The 16,169-nt window shown below is 44.1% G+C and overlaps 1 long non-coding RNA gene across 1 annotated transcript; it reads right to left on the reverse strand.

The window, feature by feature from the left end:
• Positions 1-2,941: 2,941 nt before the first annotated feature.
• On the reverse strand, positions 2,942-4,518 carry LOC135520860 (uncharacterized). Its single transcript, XR_010452453.1, has 2 exons — positions 4,121-4,518; positions 2,942-3,731 (listed from the first exon to the last, which is right to left on the reverse strand). It is a non-coding gene; the product is annotated as an uncharacterized LOC135520860 (long non-coding RNA).
• Between the last annotated feature and the right edge of the window lie 11,651 nt (positions 4,519-16,169).

Consider the following 16,169-nt stretch of genomic DNA (forward strand, 5'->3'; position numbering starts at 1 on the left):
CCACCCTGACCCATCCATACACACACACACACACACACACACACACACACACACACACACACACACACACACACACACACACACACACACACACACACACACACACACACACACACACACACACACACACACACACACACACACACAATCAGTATTAACAGTATTTTCCATTAGATAATTAATGATTTATTTTTTCCGAAGGGGAAAAAAATCAACAACATGAAAACATGGGTATTATTTTGTAAATACTTCATTTTTGTATCTATCTTGATGGGTAGGCTAGGCTGATTGAGCGCAAACAAGTGTATCAAATGCACTGTGTTGTACAATTTCAAATGTTTCTTTTGTTATCTAATTATTTATTGGTTCTTGAAATTTGAATCTACAATAATTTTTTTGTGAAAGTCTTTTTTGGTGTTGTGAGTTGGTTGTTAGCTGACGTTTGCATTGTTTTCTAATGATGTCAGTTTCTGTGTCTTTGTGAAGAATGTTAACAGGTCGTGAACTCAGACTCCTGACAGCGCATCCCATTTTATCACCTCACACACACACACACACACACACACACACACACACACACACACACACACACACACACACACACACACACACACACACACACACACACACACACACACACACACACACACACACACACACACACACACACACACACACACACACACACACACGCACGCACGCACGCACGCACACACGCACACGCACACACACACACACACACACACACACACACACACACACACACACACACACACACACACACACACACACACACACACACACACACACACACACACACACACACACACACACACACACACTTTTTTTATTTTTATTTTTTTATTTTTTTCACCTTTATTTAACCAGGTAGGCTAGTTGAGAACAAGTTCTCATTTACAACTGCGACCTGGCCAAGATAAAGCATAGCAGTGTGAACAGACAACACAGAGTTACACGTAGAGTAAACAATTAACAAGTCAATAACACAGTAGAAAAAAAAGGGGAGTCTATATACATTGTGTGCAAAAGGCATGAGGAGGTAGGCGAATAATTACAATATTGCAGATGAACACTGGATTGATAAATGATCATGTACAGGTAGAGATATTGGTGTGCAAAAGAGCAGAAAAGTAAATAAATAAAAACTGTGGGGATGAGGTAGGTGAAAATGGGTGGGCTATTTACCAATAGATTATGTACAGCTGCAGCGATCGGTTAGCTGCTCAGATAGCTGATGTTTGAAGTTGGTGAGGGAGATAAAGGTCTCCAACTTCAGCGATTTTTGCAATTCGTTCCAGTCACAGGCAGCAGAGTACTGGAACGAAAGGCGGCCGAATGAGGTGTTGGCTTTAGGGATGATCAGTGAGATACACCTGCTGGAGCACGTGCTACGGATGGGTGTTGCCATCGTGACCAGTGAACTGAGATAAGGCGGAGCTTTACCTAGCATGGCCTTGTAGACGACCTGGAGCCAGTGGGTCTTGTGACGAATATGTAGCGAGGGCCAGTCGACTAGAGCATACAAGTCGCAGTGGTGGGTAGTATAAGGTGCTTTAGTGACAAAACGGATGGCACTGTGATAAACTGCATCCAGTTTGCTGAGAAGAGTGTTGGAAGCAATTTTGTAGATGACATCGCCGAAGTCGAGGATCGGTAGGATAGTCAGTTTTACTAGGGTAAGCTTGGCAGCGTGAGTGAAGGAGGCTTTGTTACGGAATAGAAAGCCGACTCTTGATTTGATTTTCGATTGGAGATGTTTGATATGGGTCTGGAAGGAGAGTTTGCAGTCTAGCCAGACACCTAGGTACTTATAGGTGTCCACATATTCAAGGTCGGAACCGTCCAGTGTGGTGATGCTAGTCGGGCAAGCGGGTGCAGGCAGCGATCGGTTGAAAAGCATGCATTTGGTTTTACTAGCGTTTAAGAGCAGTTGGAGGCCACGGAAGGAGTGTTGTATGGCATTGAAGCTCGTTTGGAGGTTAGATAGCACAATGTCCAATGACGGGCCGAAAGTATATAGAATGGTGTCGTCTGCGTAGAGGTGGATCAGGGAATCGCCCGCAGCAAGAGCAACATCATTGATATATACAGAGAAAAGAGTCGGCCCCACACACACACACACATACATAAACACACACACACACACACACAATTACACACATGCTGTGAACTCACATTAAAAATCTGCCAAACTCTCGGCTTAAAATGTCCACATGTCCTCAAATGATCTTGAGGTAGCTGGAACAAGAGGAGGTGATTGGTCCTCTTTAACAATGTGTCTCCAGAGGGAGCAGCTGTTTATCACTTCCTCCAGACTGACCCCTGACTATATATGGCAGCCTGTTCCCTATAAAGTGCACTGCTGTTGACCAGACTAGTGCAGAAAAAAAGGGTATAGTGTTCCATTTGGGATGCAGGCCAGGTGATTAACTTTAGCTTACTCTAGTCTGATATGTCCACTGAATCTGGAGACTTGAATGTTATGATGACATCATAGAGCCACAATACATGACATCCTGGCCAGTAGAATGTTCTAAAGCCCCCTTTCCTTTATCTTGACAGACATGTTCACTCTAAGTCTATGTGTGTGTGTGTGTGTGTGTGTGTGTGTGTGTGTGTGTGTGTGTGTGTGTGTGTGTGTGTTTCAAGTGAGGTGTCATATCATCAGCGTCCTCTCTCTGGTAGTTCCATACATAGAGAATGGATGCTCCACATTCAGCACACTACAATGACTGTAAGTGATGTCAGTAGAACAGGGGTCCCTAACTCGGTCCTGGGGACTGAACGTTCCCTTGGGGGCCCCGGGACCCAGTTTGAGAAACCCTTAAGTAGACTATCACACATTGTTTTATTTCCTTTTCGTTTTAAATGCTCCTGATTGTAGCTGGTTATTGGGACAAACAAAACAATGTAAATCACATTTGTCTTAATCTGGATTTATTGTGTTGAATGTAGAGCAACATTAGCAGAGTGGAGTTTGGTCCCACATCAAGGCATCAGGGACTGTTTACAGGCTTGCTGGGTTAGGTACTGTAACCCTGGGTTACTGTTGCCCACATATTGATTAGCAAACCAATCAGGGATGAGGAGGCAACTACTCATTAACCGAAAATGTCAGAAAATGGCTGATAAACAGAATTCTTTAATTCTTCAAATGCATTTCTGAGCATTCTTGGAATCTCTGAAATAAGTTCAACTGCATTCTCAACTTCCTTCGCAATTTGATCTTCTAAGAGTGGAGTTGTGTCGCGACAGAGATCTTTCTGTGGATCCATGAATGTCGCTGGTGGCAGACTGAGACAATCCACCTGTTTCTTATAGAAGTCCAGTTCAGTAGCAGTGAGCTCCCGTCTCCTACTGTAGAGTGTTAGAGAGGTGAAGGTCTTCCCATCCTCATCCCATCTCTCCAGGGTCAGGAGGCAGTCTGAGCACGTTGGCAGGAGAACCTCAGTAACAGGGATGGGGGTCACTGAGGTCCATGTGTTATTGTCATGCAGAGTAAAGTTAGAGTTGATCCTGGAGCATCCGAATCCAAAAGTATTTTGATGTGGAATACCGAAGCCAATGAACTGGGCGATGTCAAGAATGTTGTTCTGGGTACCGACCGGCACAGAGATCTCTATCCAGGCACTGTGTAATAAGGTATACAGTATTTGTTCCCAGAAAGGACGGTCTGAACTCTCAGCAATATACATCCACTTCCCCAGAGTCTGCAAGATGGAAAGGCAGATAGACAATAACTGGGTTAGCTGACACAAACAACCCTGTCTCTCTAATCATTGTTGGACAGACAGACGATGGACAGACAGACATACGGACAGACAGACAGACAGACAGACAGACAGACAGACAGATGACAGACAGACAGACAGACAGATGACAGACAGACAGACAGACAGACAGACAGACAGACAGACAGACAGACAGACAGACAGACAGACAGACAGACAGACAGACAGACAGACGGACAGACAGACAGACGGACAGGTAGACGGACAGACATAAAAGTAGATGGACAGACAGACGGACAGACAGGTAGACGGACAGACAGACAGGTAGATGGACAGACAGACAGACAGTACAGTTCAGTAGATAGTACCTGAGTGACACTGCTCAGCTCCAGTGGTCTCAGGAGATCCTCACAGGTTAAAGGGGCCGCCTGGGAGCCACTCACTGAGAGAAGGCCCAGGACAACAGTGACACACACAGCCAGCATCATATCTGTCTCACTCTGCCTGTTGATGTTTCAGTAATGCTAAGGATAGTTCCAGTCTTTACATGATCTAATGTTTGCTCTCCTCTGCCTTTCATGGTACAACAGATCAGCCAGTACAATGAGGCCGTCCTCCTATAGCTCCTCCCACTGTCCTGCTCTGCTGTCTGGGTTCACAGTTCCACCACTATTGCTTAATCGAAAAAGACTCCTAATCTCGAGTGGACAGACTACATCATTTAAAATGAGTATCTGGAGCAAATAAGTAACATTTTAGTTCTGAGTTTCTGAAATTAACCTATTCTCAAACAAAACTTGAACTGAAGTGTCAACACAACATACTGACTGTAAAAACAACCTGAACTCAGGGATCAACGTAACATACTGACTGTAAAAACAACCTGAACTCAGGGATCAACATAACATATTGACTATAAAAACAACCTGAACTCAGGGGTCAACGTAACATACTGACTGTAAAAACAACCTAAACTCAGGGGTCAACATAACATCATGACTGTAAAAGAGACAATAATGGGGACTGTTACAAGTCTATTTGCTGGATATGTGGCTATATTATAAGGTCAGTCTGTAGACCAACACCCAGTGGGTTTTGTTAACCAGAGGGTATGAAACCAGGCGCCTCCCGAGGGGTGCAGTGATCTAAGGCACTGCACCACAGTGCTTGCTGTGTCACTAGATATCCTGGTTCGAGTCCAGGCTCTGTCGTAGCCGGTGGCGAACAGTTAGCCCAGCGTAATCCGGGTTAAGGGAGGGTTTGGCCGGCAGGGATGTTTTTGTTCCATCATGCAGTGCACGCACGCAGTAACGCAGAACTTCAGTAACAGGGACTGGGGGTCACTGAGGTCCATGTGTTATTGTCATGCAGAGTCAAGTTGATCCTGAAGCATCAGAGTCCTCTGATCCGGAATACTGAAGACATAGAAGTCTACAACATTGACCGGCACAGAGACCTTTATCCAGGCACTGTGTAACAATGTATTCAGTATTAGCTACCAGGAAGGACGGCCTGAACTCTCAACAATAGACATCCACTTCCCCAGAGTCTGCTAGATGGAAAGGCAGATAGACAATAACTGGGTCAGCTGACACAAACAACCCTGTCTCCCTAACCATGGGTGGACAGACGGGTGGATGGGTGGACAGATGGACAGATGGACAGACAGACGGGTGGATGGGTGGACAGACGGGTGGATGGGTGGACAGACGGACAGACGGACAGGAGGATGGACAGACGGACAGACAGACAGACATGCGGACAAACTGATAGCTATAATGTTTACTCTCCTGAGCCTTTTATAACACAACAAGTCAGGTCCCAGGAACATTTGCTGTTTGTTCCGTCAAGGTTTCCAGTTCTAGAACGGTTGCTAAATCTAATCAACTCAAAGTCCCATTTGCCCATTCCTGATCTTTTGTGGACAGACTATGTTACATAAATCGAGTATCTGACACAATTTTTGTTCTGAGTTTTCCAAGATGAACCCATTCCTAACACAGAGTGCTGCTGTTTCCAGCAGGGGGCAGTAAAGCTGTTTGACTACTAATACTGAACTTAATGCTGTATTGCATTGAATGAAAGGGGCTTTTTAGATTCCCTACAGTGCCTTTATTGAAGTCTTAAGTCTTGTATGTGAGCATCTTGATCTGGTGCAGCACTTGTAATTCCAAGTCTAACATCCCAGCATTCTAAAGTCTAACATCCCAGCATTCTAAAGTCTAACATCCCAGCATTCTAAAGTCTAACATCCCAGTATTCTAAAGTCTAACATCCCAGCATTCTAAAGTCTAACATCCCAGCATTCTAAAGTCTAACATCCCAGTATTCTAAAGTCTAACATCCCAGCATTCTAAAGTCTAACATCCCAGCATTCTAAAGTCTAACATCCCAGCATTCTAAAGTCTAACATCCCAGCATTCTAAAGTCTAACATCCCAGCATTCTAAAGTCTAACATCCCAGCATTCTAAAGTCTAACATCCCAGTATTCTAAAGTCTAACATCCCAGTATTCTAAAGTCTAACATCCCAGCATTCTAAAGTCTAACATCCCAGTATTCTAAAGTCTAACATCCCAGTATTCTAAAGTCTAACATCCCAGCATTCTAAAGTCTAACATCCCAGCATTCTAAAGTCTATAACATCCCAGCATTCTAAAGTCTAACATCCCAGTATTCTAAAGTCTAACATCCCAGTATTCTAAAGTCTAACATCCCAGTATTCTGAAGTCTAACATCCCAGTATTCTAAAGTCTAACATCCCAGCATTCTAAAGTCTAACATCCCAGTATTCTAAAGTCTAACATCCCAGCATTCTAAAGTCTAACATCCCAGTATTCTAAAGTCTAACATCCCAGTATTCTAAAGTCTAACATCCCAGTATTCTAAAGTCTAACATCCCAGTATTCTAAAGTCTAACATCCCAGTATTCTATAGCATGCTGTTTACCACCCTAATAAGAGGATACGTGTTGTCTTCTCACCCAGGGTGGAGCCAGGTGCCATCTAGCAGGCTGTAGAACCCCGAGATACCCTGTAATGAACATGAACTCTCCCTGGCAGTCACAGAGGAGGCCTTTCTCCCAGCGTTTCATCAACACTCCAGTCCCCTATTGATGGGGCCAACACTGGCTTTATATACTGTACAAACAGCAGCTAGGAGCCGCAGCACACTGACTCATTCTTCTTTGTGTGAGAACGTAGGGGGAGCCCCTGTCTGCTCCTTTGTGACGGTGTCTGTCAACAGTGTAGTTGTGTAGTTGGAGGCTGAGGCCATTGTGGCGGCCAGTGCCTTTTATTGACTCAGGGCCTCGCCAGGTTTGTTCCCAGGGCCCAACCTGAGGGCTCATGAATAATGGAGACAGGATCCTCGGGTGCAGAGGGAGGTTGAGAGGAAGTTTGGCACACTATTCACTATTTAGTGCACTACTTTTGACCAGGGCCCATAGTGAATAGGGTGCCATTTGGGACACAACATTTGACGAAGTGGGGTTATTTCAAATCTGAAGCTGCTTGTTTTAACCTGTTAAGCCAATGAGTAATGGTGGGGTCCCATTCACTACCAGTGTGTCTGCTGTAACCTGGAGTCAGATAGCTGGAGTGCTCTGTGTGTGGGCAATGTACTGTGCCTTGCAAAGTATTCGGCCCCCTTGAACTTTGCAACGTTTTGCCACATTTCAGGCTTCAAACATAAAGATATAAAACTGTATTTTTTTGTGAAGAATCAACAACAAGTGGGACACAATCATGAAGTGGAACGACATTTATTGGATATTTCAAACTTTTTTAACAAATCAAAAACTGAAAAATTGGGCGTGCAAAATTATTCAGCCCCTTTACTTTCAGTGCAGCAAACTCTCTCCAGAAGTTCAGTGAGGATCTCTGAATGATCCAATGTTGACCTACATGACTAATGATGATAAATACAATCCACCTGTGTGTAATCAAGTCTCCGTATAAATGCACCTGCACTGTGATAGTCTCAGAGGTCCGTTAAAAGTGCAGAGAGCATCATGAAGAACAAGGAACACACCAGGCAGGTCCGAGATACTGTTGTGAAGAAGTTTAAAGCCGGATTTGGATACAAAAAGATTTCCCAAGCTTTAAACGTCCCAAGGAGCACTGTGCAAGCGATAATATTGAAATGGAAGGAGTATCAGACCACTGCAAATCTACCAAGACCTGGCCGTCCCTCTAAACTTTCAGCTCATACAAGGAGAAGACTGATCAGAGATGCAGCCAAGAGGCGCATGATCACTCTGGATGAACTGCAGAGATCTACAGCTGAGGTGGGAGACTCTGTCCATAGGACAACAATCAGTCGTATATTGCACAAATCTGGCCTTTATGGAAGAGTGGCAAGAAGAAAGCCATTTCTTAAAGATATCCATAAAAAGTGTTGTTTAAAGTTTGCCACAAGCCACCTGGGAGACACACCAAACATGTGGAAGAAGGTGCTCTGGTCAGATGAAACCAAAATTGAACTTTTTGGCAACAATGCAAAACGTTATGTTTGGCGTAAAAGCAACACAGCTCATCATCCTGAACACACCATACCCACTGTCAAACATGGTGGTGGTAGCATCATGGTTTGGGCCTGCTTTTCTTCAGCAGGGACAGGGAAGATGGTTAAAATTGATGGGAAGATGGATGGAGCCAAATACAGGACCATTCTGGAAGAAAACCTGATGGAGTCTGCAAAAGACCTGAGACTGGGACGGAGAGTTGTCTTCCAACAAGACAATGATCCAAAACATAAAGCAAAATCTACAATGGAATGGTTCAAAAATAAACATATCCAGGTGTTAGAATGGCCAAGTCAAAGTCCAGACCTGAATCCAATCGAGAATCTGTGGAAAGAACTGAAAACTGCTGTTCACAAATGCTCTCCATCCAACCTTACTGAGCTCGAGCTGTTTTGCAAGGAGGAATGGGAAGAAATTTCAGTCTCTCGATGTGCAAAACTGATAGAGACATACCCCAAGCGACTTACAGCTGTAATCGCAGCAAAAGGTGGCGCTACAAAGTATTAACTTAAGGGGGCTGAATAATTTTGCACGCCCAATTTTTCAGTTTTTGATTTGTTAATACAGTTTGAAATATCCAATAAATGTCGTTCCACTTCATGATTGTGTCCCACTTGTTGTTGATTCTTCACAAAAAAATACAATTTTATATCTTTATGTTTGAAGCCTGAAATGTGGCAAAAGGTTTCAAAGTTCAAGGGGGCCGAATACTTTCGCAAGGCACTGTATTTATGCATGTGCGTGTGTGTGTGTGTGTGTGTGTGTGTGTAACATACTATACATCTGGATGTTGATGTATTATGTTGACTCAGTAAGAATCAGGTGTGCAGGTCCTTGTATATTCAAAGAGCTAAGACATCCCGAAGATTTGACAGTTGAGAAAGCTATTTTTCCTTTCTGAGACCTCGGGCAAGTTTATATAGCCTTTCACTTACATTTACATTTACATTTAAGTCATTTAGCAGACGCTCTTATCCAGAGCGACTTACAAATTGGTGAATTCACCTTCTGACATCAGTGGAACAGCCACTTTACAATAGTGCATCTAAATCATTTAAGGGGGGGTGAGAAGGATTACTTTATCCTATCCTAGGTATTCCTTGAAGAGGTGGGGTTTCAGGTGTCTCCGGAAGGTGGTGATTGACTCCGCTGTCCTGGCGTCGTGAGGGAGTTTGTTCCACCATTGGGGGGCCAGCGCAGCGAACAATTTTGACTGGGCTGAGCGGGAACACAGCAACCACTTCCTGATCTGTGTGGACTGAGGGTTTGTCCTTTTCCCATTCACTTCTGTGAATGTTATTCTCCTCTTCGCCTATGCCCTTCACCTGTCCCTGCTCTGTGTATAGAGGAGTAATCCAACTGTCCATGCTCTGTGTATAGAGGAGTAATATACCTGTCTCTGCTCTGTGTATAGAGGAGTAATCCACCTGTCCCTGCTCTGTGTATAGAGGAGTAATCCACCTGTCCCTGCTCTGTGTATAGAGGAGTAATCCACCTGTCCCTGCTCTGTGTATAGAGGAGTAATCCACCTGTCCCTGCTCTGTGTATAGAGGAGTAATCCACCTGTCCCTGCTCTGTGTATAGAGGAGTAATCCACCTGTCCCTGCTCTGTGTATAGAGGAGTAATCCACCTGTCCCTGCTCTGTGTATAGAGGAGTAATCCACCTGTCCCTGCTCTGTGTATAGAGGAGTAATCCACCTGTCCCTACTCTGTGTATAGAGGAGAAATCCACCTGTCCCTGCTCTGTGTATAGAGTAGTAATATACCTGTCTCTGCTCTGTGTATAGAGGAGTAATCCACCTGTCCCTGCTCTGTGTATAGAGGAGTGATCCTTCCCCTGTAGACCAGGACCTTCCACCTAATCCTACAGGATTACTCTAGATGCTTTAGTACTGCCTTTTATTTAGTTATGACAGGCCTGTGTCAACAATGTTCCCTTCTCAACCCACAACGTGATGGAAAAAATCTTTGTCCAGGGAAAGCCACTTGTCTAAATAGATAACTCTGAGAACTCTGAGAACTCTGAGAACATTTTTTAAATAAATGGGAACGTTGTGATTTATTTGAGTCTGTATGAAAGCACAGACTGCAGTGTGATTTAACCACAACTATTTTATACTATTTATAGGAAGAGCCATGGTGCCCATATTTGGGCATGGAGTGCTGCCAATTGTGGAATTATCACATGGCCTTGGTCTGATCTACTGATCACTTTGCATCCTAAATAACTACTCATTATTATATGAAGATCACAGTCAGTCACAAGTTACCCATAACGCATCATGTCAGCAGTGAAGTCGGACAAGCCCACTTTCTCTCACAGGCATGGAGAATGTCCTTGAGATGTTGTTGCCAGCTCTGAGCTCCAGCAGGGGGCTTGTGTTATGGTCCTGCAATCACAAGCTGCACATGGGACACTACAATCACAAGCTGCACATGGGACACTGCAATCACAATCTGCACAGGGGACACTGCAATCACAAGCTGCACAGGGGACACTGCAATCACAAGCTGCACATGGGACACTGCAATCACAAGCTGTGTCCGAAATGGCACTTTTCTATGTACAGGGTGTCATTACTATGATCCTCAAACAATTACACACACATTACACACACATTACACACACGTTACACACACATTAAACACACATTACACACACAAAACAGTGGAAATCCACTCCAAAACAAAATGTGTTCTCGAAAATCAGGATATTGCAACACAAGACATAATGCGACAGCCAACTAATTTAATGTGACAGTCTCCAACCCCCCCTACCCCTTGTTGGCACATGGGACACTGCAATCACAAGCTGCACATGGGACACTGCAATCACAAGCTGCACAGGGGACACTGCAATCACAATCTGCACAGGGGACACTGCAATCACAATCTGCACAGGGGACACTGCAAACACAAGCTGCACATGGGACACTGCAATCACAAGCTGCACATGGGACACTGCAATCACAAGCTGCACATGGGACACTGCAATCACAATCTGCACATGGGACACTGCAATCACAAGCTGTGTCCTAAATGGCACTTTTCTATGTACAGGGTGTCATTACTATGATCCTCAAACAATTACACACACATTACACACACATTACACACACATTACACACACATTACACACACATTACACACATTACACACACATTACACACACAAAACAGTGGAAATCCACTCCAAAACAAAATGTGTTCACGAAAATCAGGATATTGCAACACAAGACATAATGTGACAGCCAACTAATTTAATGTGACAGTCTCCAACCCCCCCCCTACCCCTTCCCCCAATCACCCTCATCCTCCGCTTTCACTCCCTGCTGGGTAGTCAGCAGTCAGCCATGGGCTGAGTGAGGAGCACAGATGCGAAAGCACAGAGTGGTGACCCTAATTGTGGACTAATTGGATGGGTAGAACACTTACCTTTCATTAGACATATGGCTTGTGTTAGACCCTGACAACCAACAACCAACCAACAACACCATCTCAACACATGACTGCACTTAATAATGCATGACCAACACATTTGGGTCGGCGGGAGGGAGGAGGAGGGAGGAGGAGGAGGGAGGGGGGAGGGAGGGAGGAGGAGGGACCCAGGGGGAATGTCTGTGTTCTAATAACAGTGTGATGATGTGGGGGGTGTCTGTGTTCTAATAACAGTGTGATGATATGGGGGGTGTCTGTGTTCTAATAACATAGTGTGATGATATGGGGGCTGTCTCTGTTCTAATAATAGTGTGATGATATGGGGGGTGTCTGTCACGCCCTGGTCGTATTATATTGTGTTTGTCTTCATTTATTTGGTCAGGCCAGGGTGTGACATGAGTTTATTGTGGTGTGTTTTGTCTTGGGGGTGTCTAGCATTAGTCTATGGCTGCCTGAGGCGGTTCTCAATCAGAGGCAGGTGTTTATCGTTGTCTCTGATTGGGAACCATATTTAGGCAGCCATATTCTTTGAGTATTTCGTGGGTGATTGTTCCTGTCTCTGTGTTTATTGTCACCAGATAGGCTGTATAGGTTTTCACGTTCCGTTTTGTTGTTTTTGTATTGTTTGTTTTCAATCATCATTAAACATGTCTCAAAAATACCACGCTGCATTTTGGTCCGACTCTCTTCCACCAGACGAAAGCCGTTACAGTGTCTGTGTTCTAATAACAGTGTGATGATGTGGGGGGTGTCTCTGTTCTAATAACAGTGTGATGATATGGGGGGTGTCTGTGTTCTAATAACAGTGTGATGATATGGGGGGTGTCTCTGTTCTAATAACAGTGTGATGATGTGGGGGGTGTCTGTGTTCTAATAACAGTGTGATGATATGGGGGGTGTCTGTGTTCTAATAACAGTGTGATGATGTGGGGGGTGTCTGTGTTCTAATAACATAGTGTGATGATGTGGGGGGTGTCTGTGTTCTAATAACAGTGTGATGATGTGGGGGGTGTCTCTGTTCTAATAACAGTGTGATGATATGGGGGGTGTCTGTGTTCTAATAACAGTGTGATGATGTGGGGGGTGTCTGTGTTCTAATAACAGTGTGATGATATGGGGGGTGTCTCTGTTCTAATAACAGTGTGATGATATGGGGGGTGTCTGTGTTCTAATAACAGTGTGATGATGTGGGGGGTGTCTCTGTTCTAATAACAGTGTGATGATATGGGGGGTGTCTGTGTTCTAATAACAGTGTGATGATGTGGGGGGTGTCTCTGTTTTAATAACAGTGTGATGATATGGGGGGTGTCTGTGTTCTAATAACAGTGTGATGATGTGGGGGGTGTCTCTGTTTTAATAACAGTGTGATGATATGGGGTGTGTCTGTGTTCTAATAACAGTGTGATGATGTGGGGGTGTCTCTGTTCTAATAACAGTGTGATGATATGGGGGTGTCTGTGTTCTAATAACACAGTGTGATGATATGGGGGTGTCTGTGTTCTAATAACATAGTGTGATGATATGGGGGTGTCTGTGTTCTAATAACAGTGTGATGATATGGGGGTGTCTGTGTTCTAATAACAGTGTGATGATATGGGGGTGTCTGTGTTCTAATAACAGTGTGATGATATGGGGGTGTCTCTGTTCTAATAACAGTGTGATGATGTGGGGGTGTCTGTGTTCTAATAACAGTGTGATGATATGGGGGTGTCTGTGTTCTAATAACATAGTGTGATCATATGGGGGTGTCTGTGTTCTAATAACACAGTGTGATGATATGGGGGTGTCTGTGTTCTAATAACACAGTGTGATGATATGGGGGGTGTCTCTGTTCTAATAACAGTGTGATGATATGGGGGGTGTCTGTGTTCTAATAACAGTGTGATGATATGGGGGGTGTCTCTGTTCTAATAACAGTGTGATGATATGGGGGGTGTCTGTGTTCTAATAACAGTGTGATGATATGGGGGGTGTCTCTGTTCTAATAACAGTGTGATGATATGGGTTGTGTCTGTGTTCTAATAACAGTGTGATGATATGGGGGGTGTCTGTGTTCTAATAACAGTGTGATGATATGGGGGGTGTCTGTGTTCTAATAACATAGTGTGATGATATGGGGGGTGTCTGTGTTCTAATAACAGTGTGATGATATGGGTTGTGTCTGTGTTCTAATAACAGTGTGATGATATGGGGGGTGTCTGTGTTCTAATAACAGTGTGATGATATGGGGGTGTCTGTGTTCTAATAACAGTGTGATGATATGGGGGTGTCTGTGTTCTAATAACAGTGTGATGATATGGGGGGTGTCTGTGTTCTAATAACAGTGTGATGATATGGGGGGTGTCTGTGTTCTAATAACAGTGTGATGATATGGGGGGTGTCTGTGTTCTAATAACAGTGTGATGATTATCCCATTGGAGGTAACAACGACAGATTGGTGAATTGCCATGACAACAAGCCACCTCACCTTAACCCTGCATTTCAGAGCCAATCTCCTCTACATTGAATGGCAGTGTTGGATTGGAAAGATTGGCACTAGACATAGTAGTAAGGTGTTTAGTATTAATTTATTATTAATTGGTACAACATGTTGTGATGCCACGCTTTCATAGAGGGGAAGTGCATGTGTGTGTGTGTGTGTGTGTGTGTGTGTGTGTGTGCGTGGGTGTGTGTGTCTTGCCTGTTGCATTGGCTGTCTGATGTACTGTATGTAACTACATTAACTACTACATCTCTCTCTCTCTCTCTCTCTCTCCCTCCTTCTCTCTCTCTATCTCTCTCTGGAGAAAACCTCTACGCCTTCACTATGGTGAATCACTAAAACAATACAGAAATACACAACGGAAGAAGAAGGAACAGCATGTCAGAAATCCGCTCAATGTAATTGAATAATCCAGAGACTCACACCACTTCTGGGAAATTTGGAAAACACTAAAGAAACAACAACACAAAGAATTATCTATCCAAAATTGAGATGTATGGAACAAACAGCAAAAACATAAACATGATCAAATACAAATCTTAGAATCAACTATTAAAGACGACCAGAACCCAATGGATTCTCCAATTACATTGAATGAACTACACATAGGTCAAAATACAAACCCTCCAATCCAAAAAGGTCTGTGGTGTTGATGGTCTCCTCAATGAAATTATCAAATATACAGACAACAAATTCCAATTGGCGATACTTAAACTTTTAAACATCATCCTTAGCTCTGGCATCTTCCCCACTATTCGGAACCAAGGACTGATCACCCCAATACACAAAAGTGGAGACAAATTTGACCCCAATAACTACGGTGGGGTATACATCAACAGCAACCTTGGGAAAATCCTCTGCATTGTCATTAACAGCAGACTCGTACATTTCCTCAGTGAAAACAATGCACTGAGCAAATGTCAAATTGGCTTTTTACCAAATTACCGTACGACAGACCACGTATTCACCCTGTACACTCTAATTGACAAACAAACAAAAAACAAAGGCAAAGTCTACTCATGCTTTGTTGATTTCAAAAAAGCCTTTGACTTGATTTGGAAAGAGGGTCTGATATACTTGATAATTGATGGAAAGGGGTTTGGGGGAAAAACATACAACATTATAAAATCCATGTACACAAACAACAGGTGTGTGGTTAAATTGGCAAAAAACACATATTTCTTTCCACAGGGCTGGGGGGGGAGACAGGGATGCAGCTCAAGCCCTACCCTCTTCAAAATACACTGCTAAAAAAAATAACACACTAAAAACTAAAATAACACATAATAGATCTGAATGAATGAAATATTGTTATTAAATACTTTTTTCTTTGCATAGTTGGATGTGCTGACAACAAAATCACACAAAAATTATCAATGGAAATCAAATTTATCAACCCATGGAGGTCTGGATTTGGAGTCACACTCAAAATTAAAGTGGAAAACCACACTACAGGCTGATCCAACAGGTCAAAATGAGGCTCAGTAGTGTGTGTGGCCTCCACGTGCCTGTATGACCTCCCTACAAAGCCTGGGCATGCTCCTGATGAGGTGGCGGATGGTCTCCTGAGGGATCTCTTCCCAGACCTGGACTAAAGCATCCGCCACCTCCTGCACAACGTGACGTTGGTGGATGGAGCGAGACATGATGTCCCAGATGTGCTCAATTGGATTCGGGTCTGGGGAACGGGCGGGCCAGTCCATAGCATCAATGCCTTCCTCTTGCAGGAACTGCTGACACACTCCAGCCACATGAGGTCTATCATTGTCTTGCATTAGGAGGAACCCAGGGCCAACCGCACCAGCATATGGTCTCACAAGGGGTCTGAGGATCTCATCTCGGTACCTAATGGCAGTCAGGCTACCTCTGGCGAGCACATGGAGGGCTGTGCGGCCCCCCAAAGAAATGCCAACCCACACCATGACTGACCCACCGCCAAACCGGTCATGCTGGAGGATGTTGCAGGCAGCGGA

The sequence above is a fragment of the Oncorhynchus masou genome, chromosome 29 (genome assembly GCF_036934945.1).
Source record: "Oncorhynchus masou masou isolate Uvic2021 chromosome 29, UVic_Omas_1.1, whole genome shotgun sequence".
Classification (NCBI taxonomy): domain Eukaryota; kingdom Metazoa; phylum Chordata; class Actinopteri; order Salmoniformes; family Salmonidae; genus Oncorhynchus; species Oncorhynchus masou.